Source organism: Equus asinus, chromosome 24 (assembly GCF_041296235.1).
Source record: "Equus asinus isolate D_3611 breed Donkey chromosome 24, EquAss-T2T_v2, whole genome shotgun sequence".
Taxonomy (NCBI): Eukaryota; Metazoa; Chordata; class Mammalia; order Perissodactyla; family Equidae; genus Equus; species Equus asinus.
The window spans coordinates 49,046,310-49,064,858 of record NC_091813.1 but is presented as its reverse complement, the minus strand read 5'-3'; the positions used below and the strand labels follow the sequence as shown (position 1 = coordinate 49,064,858).

Here is an 18,549-nt window from a genome sequence, read left to right as displayed (position 1 = left end):
CTGTTTTCCCACTGTGGACCAGTTGGACCAGCATCTTTGAGGATGGGGCCTGTGCATGGGTATCTTTTTTTTTTAAAAGATTGGCACCAGAGCTAACAACCCTTGCCAATCTTTTTTTTTTTTTTCTTTCCAAAGCCGCATAGTACGTATTTGTATATTCTAGTTGTGAGTGCTCTGGTTGTGCTATGTGGGATGCCGCCTCAGCATGACCTGACGAGCAGTGCCATGTCCGTGCCCAGGATCCGAACCGGCGAACCCCCAGGCAGCTGAAGCAGAGCACTCGAATGTAACCACTGGGCCAAGGGCGGGCCCCTGGTATCTTTTTAAACCCAGGTATATTCTAAAGTACAGCCAAGATTTTAAAACCCCTGGTTTAGTCCAACACTCTTTATATGGATAGACAAAATAAAAACCCTTCAGGGAGAAATTATGTCTCGTCGGCAGCTGTAGAGCCTGGATTCGAAGCCACAGTACCTAGCCCCTGTTCAGAGCAGTTTCCATAACAATCCAGTACTAATATCTTTGTTAGTTTTGACTCTTTTGAACTTTCCCTTGATAACTTTAGCAGAAGGAATCATGCTTCTTAAATTTTTCTGTCAAGTAAACTTGAGAAAAAACTCACCATTCTGTGCAGTAGTGTAAATTAACACATGAATTCCCTACATTTCTCAGTAGAGTTGACCTCCTTGCCTTTCACTAAAAATAAGTTAGTCTTTGATTGTTGTGAAGAGTTTTTGAAACATATTTATAACTTCCATTTTACATAAGTCAAGAAGAGATCTTACATCATTTTAGCATATGTAACCCATTTTTAAAGTCATAAAGTGTGTGTAATTCACTTCCTGAGAAACATTTTGAGAAAACAGCACTGATAACATGGGCCCAGAGAAAGCAGTGCTGAAGATGGAGATAGTTACACATTTTCCTGTTCTTTGACATCTATCTTTTCTGTATGTGATATCTGTTGAGCCCATCAAAGTCTAAAATATTTCAATTCAGCATAAAATTGCAGTACCAATTGTTATAGAGCATATATTTTATCTTGTAGAGAGATGGAAAAACCTATCTAAATGCATCATGCCTGTGCTCAGAAGCAATGCAAATCTTCTGTCTTGCCAGTGCCAGAAATAAATGAAAACGATAGTGGATAAAGGCTAGGAACATCTTGCTCTTTTGCACTCATGCAAAATTTTGTATGTAGTGATGATCATCATCATGCATTAAGCATCCACTGTAAGCTAAACTTCTTCTATGGGCAGAAGAATGTTGAAGGCTTTGTTCCTACCTTCAACTCTTGTTAATCAAAAGCGAATAAACAAATACAGTTGAAAGTAATTGGGAGTAAAGAATGAACTTTTAATAAGAAGAAACTTACAAGTATGAATATATTCTATGAATTATGAGTAAAGCTATATACATTTACAGGATTTTTCAACCTATTACAAGTGTCCAATAAAGACTTATTGACCTAATTAGATAGTTGAACTGAGTGTCTATAAGTGGATGCTATCTTATGTGAACTGTGTATGATTTGTGCTAATTATCTCTACAGTGCAAAGGATAGAGAAATTCATATTTTTTAATGATCACTTTTTTAAAGGCCTGAAGAAAATGTCCGTAGGAACCACAGAGTAAAGAAGATCAGTGTGTTAGTAGGAGCAGGCCAGATGGCAGTCTATAATGAACACTATAATGCTCTCATGGAATTTACCACTACTCAGAGTATGAATGTCCACATTATCAGCCCCTGAGTTTGACTCAAGGAGGTGATCTCACTCTGGTCATACTCTCAAAAGACTGAAGTACCTGAACTAGGCGGTCAATTCATGAATGGGAACCACACTACTACTGTGTCCAAAACATTGATATCCTATGTGTCCTCTACCCAGAGTGCCTCTTTCTGACTTGGCAGTCACTGGGGGAGCTGACCAGTAAACATGGATGGTTGTGAGGGACATGCCATCCAGACCAAAGGGAAGTCTGAGGAATCTGCTGAATAAGTGAGTTCTCCATTGCCAGGAGGATGTAAGATCCTGATCAACACTGGCAACTTCTGATTCCTGAATTTTCTCTTCATTCTCAAAACTAGTGAAGGACATTCCATTTTCCACTGAACTCTAGGGTTCTGTATAGGATTATTTTGTGGAAGATGGATCTTCTTGAAAAGGAAAAACAAGATCATAGCCACTCTCATCTTTCCATCCTCTCCAATTTTAGCTTCTCTGATCACTTTCCAATCCTGTCTCATTGTAATGACATTATTTCCAGCTCTTAGTGGAGTATTGAGAGTTCCCCAACTCTTCAGTCACTCTTTCATTGAGACAATCACAGAAGGCTGATCATCTAGGGATAATCATGGATGTCTTATGCGTAGCTTTTACTTGTTTAATTCTCATCATACAACATTATTTCTCTTATTTCCTTGGGAAGTTTTCAAAATTATGAGGGAGAATTTTACTTTTTTTAATAGATGCTGTTGTAGGGTGTTCAAATCTTTACACAATATTGAGAGGAAGACCTACATAGAGTATACATAAATGGACAATCTCATATTTGTTTTTCTTTTTTAGCACTCATAAGCATCTTTATTCCCTGTGTTTTAAAAAACTTCACTACTTGCATTATAGAATGGCTATGACATCCATTGGCAATCTCACGCTTTTAACAAAAGAATCAATTTTTAAAGAAGTATAAAAGCTTGTACTTTAACTATAGAGCATATGTCAATTTACATGCAAAAGAACAAACCCAAACTTGCCAATAGATTCAGAAATTGACAAACAAAACAGAAAAGTTTAGCAAGTGAAATATCATACACCTGAGAATCATTTTTCCCGAGACAGGAAAGAATCATGTATCAAGAGGGAGAGCATAAGACTCTGTCCTTCCACCACACACAGTTAAGCTCATTTTTTATTTACATAAAGAGGAGCGAAATAAACAGTGCCACTTCAGCCTGTCCCTTGGAGTTTAAGTTTCAGGAAAAAAGAAATCGTGACTATACCCTGGTGGGATTTCTTATTTTGCTTGAAAAGCAGTTGAATTTTAAATCACGAATCATTAGTTTCCTAAAATATCTGTTAAAACCCTAGGGGAAAATTGTTAAGTAGCCTGTCTTCTGATTTTTAAGATGACTGTTTGTAGTCATTCTCAAAATGCATTTCTTGCAGGAAAGGTCTTTTATTTAATTATTTCTTTCCTGTCCTTGTCTTTTTTTTAAAAAATTTTACAAACTCCCTAACAGATTCAATACCCTGAGAAAACTGGGAGGTATTTATAACTGAACAACAGATCTGTAGAAACCCAAAGGCAATTACCTCTTGTATAAATATGCCTACAGCAAATTTCAACTCGTTTTTAAGAAACAGAATGTTAAGCTTGCTCAAGAATTTTCTTGAGGCATAAAATTGGCATTGTCTATTGTTAAATATTTCCTGGCTTCTCTTCCTTCTAGATCCCCTCAATCCTAATTCTGTCTACCATTCTCCAACTAGAAAACACTATCTGGGCACAGCTAACACAGTCAGAAGCCCTTAAGAAGTATGAATCCTCGTGTCCTCCTGTTTAGTATAATATACTCGCAGCCACACTGTTTCATTGCTTTTAGGCTCCCAATGCCATGTTCTTATTTTAGGCCACCCTAAGAAATGTTCCTCTTCTTTTGGGTAATGTCAGTACATAGCATAGGCTAAAATTTCATGCCTGCCTTAAATTTAAATCTCTGAGGGTTTTTTTGCCCTTGTCAGGTAAATATCCAAAAACTAGGAATTAATTTGTCCTTGGGGTAACTATTTTCCAAAATAATCAGTCTCTACTCAAAAAGACTTCAGGTGTTAATTATTTAAAGCATTGAATTTTTGCTTCCATTTTTGAAAGATTTCTAAAGAGAAATATAAAATGTTTGAAACTATGTCCATGAAAATAGCAAGCATGATGTTCGAGGGTTTGTCCGCATAACTCAGGGCTCATCTGAGGTTTTCCATGTCATGCAGAACAGCTCCTTCGTAATTAATCTGTGCAAATTCTGTAGAATTATGATCAGAAAGAAGTTTCCTATTTTTTACTTCCATTTTTTTTGATAGGATCATAATATATTTCCCCTTGTCGATTTTTAATCTTATAGGCAAGTGATAACTTCTCCATTGTGAGACAGAGAATGAACTTCAACCTTTTAAAAAGGAAGCAGAGTAGAAATATCAATGTCAATATAATTGAATACCTTCTGAACCCCTCCTACTTACATAGCATTCTACTGTAGGTTACAAAGCGACACTTCTTTGCCTTCAATGTACTTATAAGTAATTCAGAAAATAAAATATACAGGAAAAAATAGTAACACAAGGTAGTTCGTTGTTCAAGAATTATAGCAAAGCAGTTGTTCATTCGTTCAACAAATAGTTATTGAGCGCCTGCTACACGCTAAGCACTCTGCTGAATGCTGAGTGTTTAAAACATGAAGATGCTTAAAAATAGAAATGGTCACAGGGAGATGTGGCTGGAGAGTTAGGGAAAGATTGGGTGATGTAAGGCCATGTTCTCTATCCTAAGAACAATGGGAAGACATTGAAGGTTTTCTAACAAGGGGTTGACATAATCAACTGTGTATTTTTAAGAGATCACTCTAACTGCCATAAGAATACATTGGTGGGAAACAGCATGTGAGATGGGAGACAGAAATATCCAAGTAGTGTTCCATGAAGCAGACAAGGTCTTAGTGATGAAGGTGTGGGTCGTGGAGGAGGAGAAGGAAGAGGGAGATAGAGAAAGAAAAGGGACAAAGTAGATAGATTTGAAAATCATTTAGGAATAAAGTCAAAAGGATTTGATGATCAAAGACTGAGGTTGAGGGAGAAAAGAAAGATCAAATCTACTCTGATTCTTTTTTAAAATATCGAAGACCTTGGTTTTTGGCTTATCCAACTGAGGCTGATAGTGCTGTTACAGAAACAGGGGACGCTAGAGGATGCCTGTGTTTGAGAGGAAGGTTTCTATGAGTCCAATTATGGACAAATTCAGTATGAGGAGCCTTCAAGACATCCAAGTTGAGATGTCAAGTATTCAGTTAGAAATAAAAGTCTGGAGATAAGAGAAGAAAATGTTAAGCTAAACATAAGATTCAAGAGTCATCATCAAATGATAACATCACATACCTTGTGGTGAGCTCTCTTATTAGTATATACAATGGAAGATAAAGTGGTTTAGATTAAGTTTCTGTCATTGTGAAATAGAAAAATTTGGAAACGTTTTGTGGGAGAGGATGGCTGAATCATGAAAAAACAGGTGGAAGACAGATAAGAAGAGAGAGAAGTAGAAATGAAGGAAATGGCAGGCACACAATAAAAATATAACTAAATGGATTGCAAAGATCTTTTTGGTTGCAAGTAGCAGAGATACCAACCTAAACTTGGCTTGATCAAAAAAATGCATCTATAAACTCACACATAACTGAAAAATTCAGGGTATTCCACCTGCAAGCAAGGCTCTGTCCAGGGGTGAAACAACATACTCAGAACCCAGTTCCTCTTTTTCTGTTTTTCAACTATTTCCTTGGCATTGACTTAATATGTTCTGGTCTGTAGGTTCTCCTCTCATGATCCCAAGATTGTTACCAGTTGTTCTAGACGCTACATGTTCACATGCTCAAGTCTAGCAAGAAAAAAACAAAGTTGTTTTTCTTACATAATAGGGCAATGAAAACTCCAGAATGGATATCATTGGCCTGTTAAGGTCATGTGCTCATCCCTAATATTGCAGGTAGAGATTGAGATACATGGATTATCTTAAGCTAGTCATGGTGCACCTGTGGAGTGGAGACAAATCCTCCCACCAAACCACCCAGAGTGTTAGGGAAGGGGGATAGGAAATCTAGAAGGATCTGTATGATAGGGAGACCTTGGACTTAGTCCAGTAGACCTAAAAGAGCTCTTGTGTTTTGAACAGAAGAGGAATCCAAGGAAATGTTTTAAGAAGTTAAAGTTTAAGGCAACTATAGGACATACTGCAGTGTTTAAGAAATCTGTTCAAGAGTCTAAAGCAATAATCTAGGAAAGAAATAATGAAAGCCCAGACTATGCTTTAGTAAGAAATGTTGATGAAAGGATGACAGTAATGAAGTGGTGGATGTGAACAATATTTCAAAGAATCCACAGGGCTTAGCAAGACAATAAGAATAAAATTTGTGGTGGAACTTCAAACTCTTCCACTGAGATTTTGACTAGTGTGATGGCTTTGGCACTTAGGTAAAGATGAGATTCCTTTTTTTACCATAGTACTTGACCCTCTTCTTCCAAACCCAGCTCTAAGCCAAGCTTTCCATTTCGTTTTGTTCTAATTAGTTACCATCATCTTGTGACTCATTATTCCCTACATGCACAACTTTCCTAGGAGTCGAAAAGAAGGCAAGTTCCCACCTCTGTCAGAATGAAAGCTGTCCTCAACTCGACAGAACGAGAACTTGCAGATTATACTGCAAAGTAAAAAGATAGCTATCACCACAATCATAGCAGCGGCACTTACTTTTTAACAAATCTTTTTTAAGCACTGTGTCAACCTGCAATAATTCTATTAGCAAGCAACGGAAAACCTAGTGGTTTAAACAAGTGGAATCCAGAGGAAGCAGTTACTAGCATTGGTTCAGCTGCTCATCAATAACAGAGCCTGTATCTTTGTGTTTCTCTGGACTTTCATTGTGTTTTACATCATGGTGACAAGATGTCTGCTCTCCCTTCAAGTGTCACATCCTCACTCAAGGCAAGCAATTGTGTGCAACAGAGAAAAGGAACAGGAATCTTTCTGTTTATCAGTAAAGCAAATTTCTGCCTGCATTTCTTAGCATACTTCTTATAGTTTATGGGCCAGAATGAGGTCACATGACCATTCTTAGCAGTAAAGGAGGCTGGGAAAGTCAATATTTGATCTTCTCATCTCTATTTGTGACACAGCAAAGAAGAAGAAAATTGGGAATGGTTTTTGGGTGGCCAAGCAATAATAAGTTTTCCCTGAAAACTTACTGTTTTACACTGTACTCTGTGCTTACATGTGTGTTACACTCTTGTCATTTGTATTTGACCTTGTATTTATCTGTATTTGTGGCTTCCTCTACCCTTTAGGAGAATATTTGCCTGGTTAATTACCAATTTTAAAAATAGACGTTTTATTCTCTTTTTCCATTAGCCACTGCCAACATCTGCTTAACTCATTCAGCAAAGATGCAAGAATTTTGGTTTCCCTGAGTAGGCAACTCATATTGACTAGAAAGGATATTATTTTTATTTATGTCTAATTATCTTGGCAAGCATCACCCGTGTGAAAGAAAATATAGCGAAAGTACCAGATGATTCCATGGGGATTTAGTAAAAGTATCACATTTTGTCTTGTCCAGGGTGTGACAGAGTCTCATGTAAGGATATATTTCCAAGAGACCTCATCAACCTTGCCTTAGAAAGAAATTCAGAACCAAAATGTAGCACCTGCATATCAAAAATAAAATTAGTCATTATACCACTTGATGCAATGTTTAGAAAAAATAGTCAATTAAAGCGATATGAATTCAACCAGAACCCTCTGCAGGCAGCAGCATCATGCAATTCTGACTTCACAATGACATGAAATTTTAAATGACAACTGTGCTAAATCAGGGAGCAGCAAACCCAAGCCAGGTTTAAATTTAGTAACACTGCTAGTTTACTGAAAATAACCTTCTCCAGAGCAGATTCTCTATAAATTTCAGGTGACCAACTACTCGTTTTTCTGTTCTGCTCACAGACAATCGGGGACCCAGGGGCTTCGGTATTGATGACTTCTCTTCTCTACGGCGTTTCTCGTGTCCACTTCACGAGTCTCCTTGGCCAGTCTTGAAACACTTGGGAATTAAACAGAGAATCCACTGCATATATTCTTCTTGAAAATTTCCATCGTGTATGTTCAGAACTTTCTGAATAAGCATAAGGATTTGAAGGTAAGTGAATTTTGGAAGTAACTCACATTCTTGTGTAAGAATTACACAGAAAGTGAATATTTAATGCATTTTAATAAAACTTACAAAAGTACAAGAAGTTATTGAATATAAGGAAAATAGCCACCTATGTGCAAGTATAGCAAAAAATGGGTAATAAAAAGTTTAAAAGTTGTTGTATGTCATATAACTGTAAACTCAATCAAGGCCCGGTGGTAATCTTGATATCTGATAATCAGTTTCACACAAAAAAGCATGACATGCAGTGTTCTCAAATTTTAATTGTGCATAAGAGTCACCGTGGGACGTGGAGGAGGTCCTTAAAATGCTGATTCCTGGGCACATTTCATAGAGAGTTAGGTTTACTAGGTCTGAGGTGTCACCCAGCAATCTGCATTTTTACAGTTACTCCTAAATGATCCTGATGAAAGTGGGTCCTGGGCCTTTGAGAAACACTGAAATTGGCATTCAAAACAACAGACTTCTAATTTTCAAACTTTGTATTAAATGGGCTTTTATCTTGTTTGTTTCCTTCAGTCACAAGAATAAATAAGGGAGGCACATTTCGCACAGAGGTGCTAATTAGTGCTCCCTTTTTGACCCCCCAAGTTGAATTATTAATTTTCTTTAACATTCTTTTTTAAAGTTCAATATGATGAGCTGATTCCCAGGTGTCCCTATTTCGCTTTCAGAGTGTCAGTCTTGTCATTGCTTTCTTTAGCTGTTTCTCTGTTCTGTGTAGTTTTAATTTATTCAGATGTTTATGCTTATTGGATCTAATTCTAAGAAATATCTAGAAGATGAAAATAATGAGTGATTGCCGGTATTGGCTAGGCATTTCTACATTTTTGAGGGTTTTTTCTTTTTCTCTTCATTTTGAAAACTCAGCCTTAGATTTCAAAGGGATAAATCTGCTTAATACATTGTTAGCTACTCTTTTTCCTTCACAGATTAAAACTTATAAATCATGTGATATATTTATAACAGGTTACCTGTATATTTATAGAATATCACTTCATTGTTTTTCTGTTTCCTATATCTCATTTAGGAACTTCATCTTTATTATTTGTAATTTTAAATTTATGAAAGGTTTGCTTTTTTTTTTTCCAGTGAAAGCAGTGATTAGTAGGGACATATTCAGATCTTAAATTGTGATGATTCCTTAAAGGTTCAATATGGTATTATTTTTATATTGAAAAGTGAAGTTTTTAATCAAAATTCTTTGATGGAATTTCAGGCTTATAGATATTTTCTCCTGTCTATCAGTCTTTCTGTGCTCTTGTTCATATTGTGGAGTGTTTCTTGTCCATAAAATAATAAAAGGCAAAAATAAACCCTTAATCATAAAGAAGTATATCCCTTAATGCCTGTTAGCCATAGTGTTGCACAAAGAAAGTGAATATAGTCATATACATAAAATACGGCAGCACTTTTTTCATCAAAATTAAAGAGTTACAGAATTAGATTAACTATAATATTGAATTTTCCTGTGCATTTGTTGGCAAAATTGTTCTCGATAGTAGGATTGCCATACCTGATGATAAAAATCCCCAAATTTGTAGTACACAAGATCATAAACTCCCCAGATATGTGGTACACAAGTTTGTGGTTCAGTAAGGTCCCCAAATAAGATTTCATAAAGCTTTTGGTGCAAATCTTCTGTTATATTTCAATTTCAGAAAAACATAGAAACTATTCTTCAGCTCTTTCTTTCTTTTTTTTTTTTTTTTTTCCTTTGCAGAGGAGCAGGTGGAGAGAGAATAGAATTGCGTCCTCAAGTGAATCACGTTCATTATCAATGGCATATTTATCTTAGATGGTAGCTCCCTAAAGAAAACTTACAAGGTAGTTTCAGGGAACCTGACTGAAGCCGCCTCCTTACTCAGGAAGTAAAATATACAAGAAAAGAAAAAATTATAGAAACTGTATAGAATCCTAGAAGCATACAGTTTTAGAGCAGAAATGGACCACTGAGACTTCTAGTCTGGTCCCCTCACATGTAATGGCCTTGTTTTCTGTTCCAAACTTGCTGTATGAAAGCTTAACACAAAGAGCAGGAAACATCCATCTGGTCAGGCATGACTTATTAACAAGGAGAAACTGAGCAAGTGTTTTTCAATAATGATTTCTTGATAAGGAAGATGGGGGGAAATTTTCCTCCAAGATGAAGTGAAGATCTGAAGAAAATACTCGGGTGCTTATAAATGTAGTAATTAAATTTAAAATCATTCATTATCTAGTCGTCATTAGATAATCTTTTACGTCATCAATCTAGAAATGAAAACAGCAAATTTAGATTTATTTCAAGCTGTAGCAGCTTTATCTGGAAATCTGATATTGAGGAGAAAAGAGCTAAAAGTAAGATACAGCTTTAGAACACTAGAGCCATCTGGGACTATTCAGGACAGGAGAAAGGAGATTTAAATATGTAAGAATTTCTGGGAAGTATCAGTGTTATTATGAAACAGTATAATAATGGTATTTGTGAGATATCCAAAAAGATTAAAATGTGTTTATTATTATCAAGATAAGAAATTGAGAAGTCATTAAAATTTATATGTAAAAGTATAATTCTTGATGTGCAGAAATGCTCATAGTATACTGTAAAGGGAAACCACAAATTATAAACCATATTATAATGTGGTCCCATTTTTATTAAAAAGCTACAGAGGGGGTGGCCCTGTGGCCGAGTGGTTAAAGTTCTATGCACTCTGCTTCGGCGGCCCAGGTTCACGGGTTCAGATCCCAGACCCGGACCTACTCCACTCACCAACCATGCTGTGGAGGTGTCCCATGTACAAAAAAATGAAGGAAGATTGGCACAGATGTTAGCTCAGGGCGAATCTTCCTCAGCCAAAAAAAAAAAAAGCTACAAATGCATAGGAAGAAAATTGAAATGATGTACATCAAAATATTATTAATGGTTATGCTCAATTGATGAAATTATGGCTTATTTTTATTGCTTCTCGGGGTTTGTAAAACTTTTCCTAAAGTATTTATTATTAATGTAATTTTAACATATTTTTTAAGGGCTGGGAGAATATTCACTTCTCTGGGAAATTCACTTTTATAGAACTACAAGGTCGTCCTGCTGATTGTTGTTTAAAATAGCCTTAAAGCAAAGCCCTTGCATTTTGTAGTATTAAACTGATTTGAATATGAGAATAGTACTTGCGCTTAGATCAAAATGATTTTTAGATATTTTTAGATACTTAGATTTTTAGATATTTTTAGATCATTTGTGGAATATTGCAGTAGAATAAATTTCTCAAGTTTCTCCCTTCATTAAACACTCATAATTTCACATTATGATGATTAATTCTGTAGAAATCTTCCTCATTTTTTGTATGAGATAATTCCAGTGTGATTTCAAGAATTTTCTAACTATAATAGTTTGCTGCATTTGGAGGATAATTTTATATGTTTGGTTACATTAGTGTTAATCTGTCTTTGTTCTTTCAATCTCCAATGTAACATACGGTTAGTCTCACCATTATTACTACCAGCTGCAGTTGGCCTATGATTTTGTTCATTCTGTCTGAATTCAAAGTAATTAGCTCTTTAGTTTAATGACAATATTTGTTAATGGGTTTTTAGGGCCAAATTCTGCTGTTAGAGAGTGGGTGGTATATTTGAAGATAGAATCTGGCCCTTATGTTTTAAGCATAAGCTGGGTAATTTGATTTCAAAATGATGGTTTAGAGAATTTTGGGTAGGAAAACTAAATCTGCATTTATCTGAAGTTTCTCAGTTTCAAGAAACAGAAAATCAAAGTGGCAATTTATGTAAATGAACAACACACCCACTGAAAGTTCTCTGATGCAGCTATCCTGCATGTGTCGTTCCGTATGCAGTTGGAATAAGAAATGACATGATAATTATCAAGCAGACATTAAGTAAATTTCCTTATGTGACGGGGCATACACTGAGTCCTGTAAGTGCAATGAAACAGTTTGATCGTTGTACTTTTTTCCAGCTTGAGTGAGATATAATTGACATATAACATTGTGTAAGTTTGAGATATACAATGTGATGATTTGATACACATATATATTATGAAGTGATTACCACAATGAGGTTAGTTAACACATCCATCACCTCACATAATTAAGAGAGTAGATCTTAAATGTTCTCTCTCCCTCTCTCTCTCTCTCTCTCACACACACACACACACACACACACACAAAATTGATCATTACATTTTTGAAGGACTCAGTGAAGTAGAAAGAACCCTTGCCTGAGGATCATTGGGGTTCAAGGTCAGACTCAGCTTCCTGATATTGGCATGACCTTGGGGAAATCTCTTTACCTCTCCCTAGGCCTCAGTTTCTTTATCCTAAAATGAGGCCTCTGCACCAGATGATCCCAGTGGTCCCTTCCAGCTCAAAAATGATAACTAACTTATTTTAAAAGAGCACTATAAGGAATGCACAAGGAGGGCAAGGAAGGTGCAATGACTTGAGCTAACTTAATAAGCAAATCATTGTCTACTGAAAGGTACTTTGGAGACATTTTTGACCTTAAGAACTTTCCTTCAATGATGTGTTACTTTTATCCTGGAGAAGACAAATATTTGGAAGGTTTTAGGTAGAGGAGACTATAGACTGCTCTATTAGAAGGTTTCAAGGAGACCAGTTTTGGCAAAACTTGAAAGAAGAAAAAACCCCACCTAGCAACAGCTGAGATATCCAACAATGAAATAGGAATGCTTTGGGAGATCATGGATTCACCATCATTATAGGAAGGAAAGTGGGTACCAAGGGGTATATGTGCAGCCAAACTGCCTTTCAAGCTTTAAAAGCTAGAGGCAAATATTCTGAACATGTGAGAACTCAGGAAATGCTGTTATCGTGAGCCCTTTTTGAGGCAATTATTAAAGGACCAATTCCATCAAACGAAGAGGTGACTCTGGAAACTACTGCAAAAGACGATTGTGAGCATTGCATGTATTTAACTCTAAAACTAAACCTAAAATAAATATGGAGATTAAGGTGACAGGATCGAGCATAAAAGTATACTGTTCTGTACAACTAAAACAACTAACAGGATTTAGGAGGACATAACAGAAAGAATTTGGGCATGTATTAGCTGATTGCTTTATTTTCAATATCTAGGAAATCAGTGGGTATCATTCAAATCTGACAAATCAAGTCATAGAAGTATAAGCCTGTTGAAGAGTAGGGAAAAAAAAAAACACTAAGAAAAGTCAAGTTATTGCCCAACATTAGATGGCAAAGGATGAGGGGAGAAAATGGGGGTAAAAATGCTACTTTTTCTATCACTGATAATTGGGAAGGAGTAAATATTCTAAAGTTATAGAAGATCAAGGTTATTCTATGAAGTTACAAACTTCATATACAGGTTATTATATTAACTTGTAAAGTTATAAATTAGGATAAACTGTGCACTCTGTTAAATATTCTTAAAAAGCTAAATGCAAATATTAAGGAAGGCAAACAGATCATATAATGAAAGACTCTTCAAAACTTTTAACAGAAAACTTAAAAAGAGACTTAAAAATGTTTTTTTAAGAAAGAGATTATAGGCTGCTCTATTAGAAGTTTTCAAGCAGACCAGGGTTGGCAAAATTTGAAAAAAACAACCCCACGTAGTAACAGCTGAGATGTCCAATAGGATGCTTTGGGAGATCATGGACTCACCATCATTATAGGAAAGAAAGTGTGTACCAAAGATTGATCTTATTGATCTTTCATAACAATAAATGTAAAGAAATGCATTTCCTTTTTTTAACAATGCTTTTTTTTGTTGTTTTTGGCGAAGAAGGTTGGCTCTGAGCTAATATCTGTTGCCAATCTTCCTTTTTTTTTCCTCCCCAAAGTCTCAGTGCATAATTGTATATCCTAGTTGTGAGTCATTCTAGTTCTTCCATGTGGGATGCCACAACAGCATGACTTGATGAGTAGTGTGTAGGTCCACACCCAAGATCTGAACCAGCAAATCCCTGGCTGCCGAAGCAGAGCCACAAACATAACCACCCAGCCATGGGGCCGGCCTCCATTTATTTCTTTAAAAAGACAATATTTTCATATTGGCTCACAGTGCAGAACAAAACTCTAAGCTGTATACAAGGATACAACCAAAACAAAGTCAATTAAAAATTTGAAAAGGAAGGAGTAGGCAAATGCAACCTAAAGAAATTAGGAGTCGGACTGTTAATATCAGAAAACATGAAATTTAGGACCAAAAAGCAATAACTAAGACAAAAGAGGAACTTTATAGTGAACGCTGATGGGTGTAATGCATAATGAAGGTATACAGTCATGAGTAAATCAAAGCTTTAAGGACAACCATAGGTGTTTGTTTGGCAAATAAACTTAACTTCCCAAAACATGCCAAGAAATACCAACAGTTCATGTGTTAGGTGCTGGACTAAGTCTAAAAGTCATGTTCTGTAATCTAAAGCAAGACACTTAAATTGAAATTTATTTAAAAGAGAAAGTATTTCTATATCAAAGACAATTAAAACTACCTATTCCCCCAAAAATTAAGTACCCAACTAATGACAAAATTTCTTTTCATTATCAGAAAAAATGGGTCCCAAGTTGCTTCTCTTTTTGAAAAGAAGGGAAACGTCCACGAAGTCTGTAAATGTATGCCTTCAACGTATTTGATTCGAAGAAAAGTGGAACGTTTGGATAACCCACCCTCGACAGGTATTCTTAACAGCAGGACCTAATTTCAGAGTGTTTGCAGTCAAGAGGTTTCTGCTGAGCAAAAGTTCTCGTTCAATTTAGGAATGCAGATTATAATAATTTTCCTATCCTCCTCCCAGCAGGTTTCTTGCCTTCATTTTGCAGACTCCTAAGTTCAGTGAGAAACAACTAGGTAACTTCAGTTCCAGGAGAATATAGCCTTCAAGCATAGTCCCATTAACTCAACTTGGTTATAATGCAAAGCTGCTTAGCTTCGGTAGGGAATGGAATACAGGTGAATTGCTTTTCTAATCTAATACCAGTTTATAATAAGCACACAGTGGTTTATGATGGCAAACTTTGTAGAGCATGAAAAATTATGGGGGAAAAAGCTTATTTTTTCTGACCTAAAATTGTGAAGAAACATCATGAACCCAGCATGTGACACTCCTATTAAAATAAAGGGAGAAAAATATTCAACAATGAAAATTCAACACATTGGCCTTTATGATCTGTTATTTCAGCAAAAAAAAATTTAAATGATGTCATGATATTTTATAGTAGCCTTTGTTCCTAGGTAACACAGTTTTTCTAATTTACATACATTTTCCGTTTTCTCCACTTTAATTTCTTTCTCTCTACTAGGCCTCAACCGTGTAGGCTGAAATTTCTTTACTTTGTTTGAGAAAGTAAAGATTGCTCAAATATCATCTTTTGTCTGCTGATATTAAAATAATCACATCTGTATAAACGCAAGTTAAACTATGTAAACCACACATTCCTATAATGTAGGTCATGAAGATATTGGTCATAGCCTTTGAATAAGAAAATTCTACATGACAGTTTCAGGTTGATTAAAATCAAATAGGTGAGATGGGTGTCAGAACCAACAGTTTACAACCACCACTGTTCTATCTTTATGCTCAGGCTCAGGTAATTCACTTTGCTCATCCATTAGTCACTCTTCTTTCATGAATAAGGTACATATGCACCGTTTTCATTGTGCCTGGTCAACACTGCCAAATTTAACAACTGGTTTTTATAACAGAGGAAGTCAATGTCCAGCCAAGTGCAATATGAACTTTATAAGCTATACTGGCTTGATGTGTGTTTGCTTTTTTATGCATAATACTATGATTTCAACTGAGAATCAAGACCTATACCGGGATTCATTATAATCCAATGCAAACTTCATTTCTTCATTCATCCAACAAATATTTGGCTCATAACTACTAAGTGCCAGGCTGTTCTAAGACTTGAGATGCATCAGTGAACAAAACAAGGCATTCTGTTGGAACAAACAGACAATAAAAAATAATCGTAACAAGTAAGTGAATTATTTAGTATCATAGACCATGACAAGGTATTAAAGAAAGCAAGCATAGGTTGAATGTAACAAGGGAAGGGAACGATATGATTTACAGATCCCGCACTGCTTGTACCAGCTCTTCTGGCAAATGTTTTGCTATGTTCAGTCTGATTGTCTGGAAATCAGAATATGTGGATTGGACTCGGAGAGTGGAGTCATTATTAAATGACTGTTGCCCAAATGTTCTTTTTTTAATTAATAAGCTTCCATGCATTGACGTGAATACTTGAGATACTTTAAACCCTAGAGTTTCTCCAAATTAAACTATCAACTGTGCCTGTTTACTAACTTTTAGCTTTAAAAAGTTCTTTGCTTGGTTTTCTTACAGGTGGTCTAATTAACAAGTGCTCTTCAAGTAATGTGGTAGAATTTCCAAAGGGGTCAAACAAAGAAAATAAAAAATTATATTGAATTTAAATGTCTTTCTTTTGTCCTGATTGTTTATAATCCATGGAATAATTTCAAATTGTAGTGTCACTCTAACCGTAATCCTTGTCAGTGATGTTAAGCAATGCCTAATTAGTTCAAAAAGACTCAAACACCAAGCCAGCATATAATAAATTTTAGAATTAACCTGGATTTTGAAAGTATCTAGGTATGGACACTTTAGATAAATTCTTACTTGATTCTCAGAAAAATAAGGACTGAACTTGAAACTTGAATACATATTTTTAAAAAATAACCTATAGTCATTTCTAATTTAGTTCTTTTTGTGATGCTACTTTAAGAATTATTATCATGTTGGAGCCGGCCTGGTGGTGCAGATGTTAAGTTCACACGTTCCACTTCTCAGTGGCCTGGGGTTCGCTGGTTCGGATCCCGGGTGCGGACATGGCACCACTTGGCACGCCATGCTGTGCCAGGCGTACTACATATAAAGTAGAGGAAGATGGGCACGATGTTAGCTCAGGGCCAGGCTTCCTCAGCAAAAAAGAGGAGGACTGGCAGTAGTTAGCTCAGGGCTAATCTTCCTCAAAAAAAAAAAGAATTATTATCCTGTTGATAACCATCTGCATCCCTAACTGCCAATGCTATAGAATCACAGCCTGTTTGAGCTGGAAGGGATCCCAGAAATTCTAGTCCAATTGCCTTTATTTTACAGGTGTGAAAACTGAGTCCCAAAGAGGTTAAGTAATTTGTGCAGGTCCAGGAAGCCAGTTAGTAGTACAACTGGGACCACAACACATTCTTTAAAATGCCAATCCAGTACATCATTCTACCTGAGATTTTTCCAGTGCTTATTATTAAAATAATTTTTCCTTTACGGGCCAGCCCCGTGGCCGAGTGGTTAAGTTCTCGTGCTCCGCTTCAGCGGCCCAGAGTTTTGCCAGTTCAGATCCTAGGCATGGACATGGCACCGCTCCTCAGGCCATGCTGAGGCAGCATGCTACATGCCACAACTAGAAGGACCCACAACTAAAAATATAAAACTATGTTCCAGGGGGCTTTGGGGAGAAAGAGGAAAAATAAAATCTTAAAAAATAAATAATTTTTCCTTTAAATTCAGGAGAGTTGACCATACCTTTGAATTCCACAAAGTAATCTGCTTAGTGAGTGGGCCTGCACTCCCAGAAATGGCCTCCCTTATTTGATAACCTCTTCAGTGCTACCAGAATGTGACTTTTTAAAAAAATTAGAATGATCTTTTGAGATTTTTTCTTTGAAATATAAATGAAGTTACTTATGAAGCTATGAAATTACTTACCTGTTAGTCAGAATATATGGCACAAATGAAATACAACTGCAATGAATTATTTTGCAATGAATTGTGAGGTGAGAAAATTATAAATAGTATAAAGTGCTGAGTTTGGCAAACAACTTAAGTAATATCTGGGCCCTGGGTTCCTCAGAGTCCTTAGGAAATGATACAGAGTCATGTGTGAGAACTCTCTGAACCCTCAGAGGGGAAAATTATGTAACTCACTGCAAAATCATTTCAGTGGATTTAATAGGGCAGAGAGGCAATATGTTCAAAACACAAAGAAAATTATGAAAGACCTTGTATGCTAAGACTAGGGAGTTTCATATGCCAAAAAAATTCAAACAATTAAAGCAATATCAATTAATTTTCTAAGACAGTTTTTCATTTAAGTAAGCATTGTAGTACATCTTAAAACGTATGTTTGTTTCTTGCAAATAGATTCTAAATTTGCTTGAGATGAAGGATATAAGCATGTTTTATATAATGATAAAATTGGGGTTTCTCATTGCACACAGTAGAATGTTAATATGTATTTTGAAGCATATCATTTATTAAACCAATATAATTTAAATTTTAAGTACGTTAGAAAGTAGGTATGACATTAGGTACATGGCTCTAAATGATGGATGTGGATGATGATGGAAAACAGCTGAAACTACTCAGGGTCCAGAAGACTTCATGAGTACTTTGTGAACTTATCAAGGTTTTGATGGTTTTGTCTGATAGTGAATGAAATAAGAAAATGAATAATTCACCTAGTTTTTACTCCTGTTATTACACACTGGCAAATCCTATAAGACTAAGAAGCTAAAAACTGGATCTTCTATCTGTGCTGATATCCATGACACAGTTCAATTAAAGTCCTCCATAA

At 35.9% G+C, this 18,549-nt stretch overlaps 1 protein-coding gene across 14 annotated transcripts in view; it reads left to right on the top strand.

The window, feature by feature from the left end:
• The window catches only part of HS3ST5 (heparan sulfate-glucosamine 3-sulfotransferase 5), a 269,294-nt gene that overhangs the window by 100,133 nt on the left and 150,612 nt on the right, over positions 1–18,549 (top strand). For 5 of the 14 annotated variants that reach the window (XM_070496366.1, XM_070496367.1, XM_070496362.1 and 2 more), the window contains exon 2: positions 7,765–7,957. The gene's annotated coding sequence lies outside the window, so the exon portion shown is untranslated. Of the gene's footprint in view, positions 1–7,687; positions 7,958–14,500; positions 14,629–18,549 lie in introns of those variants that run through there. The other 9 variants (XM_070496373.1, XM_070496371.1, XM_070496372.1 and 6 more) reach the window with 3 other exon arrangements.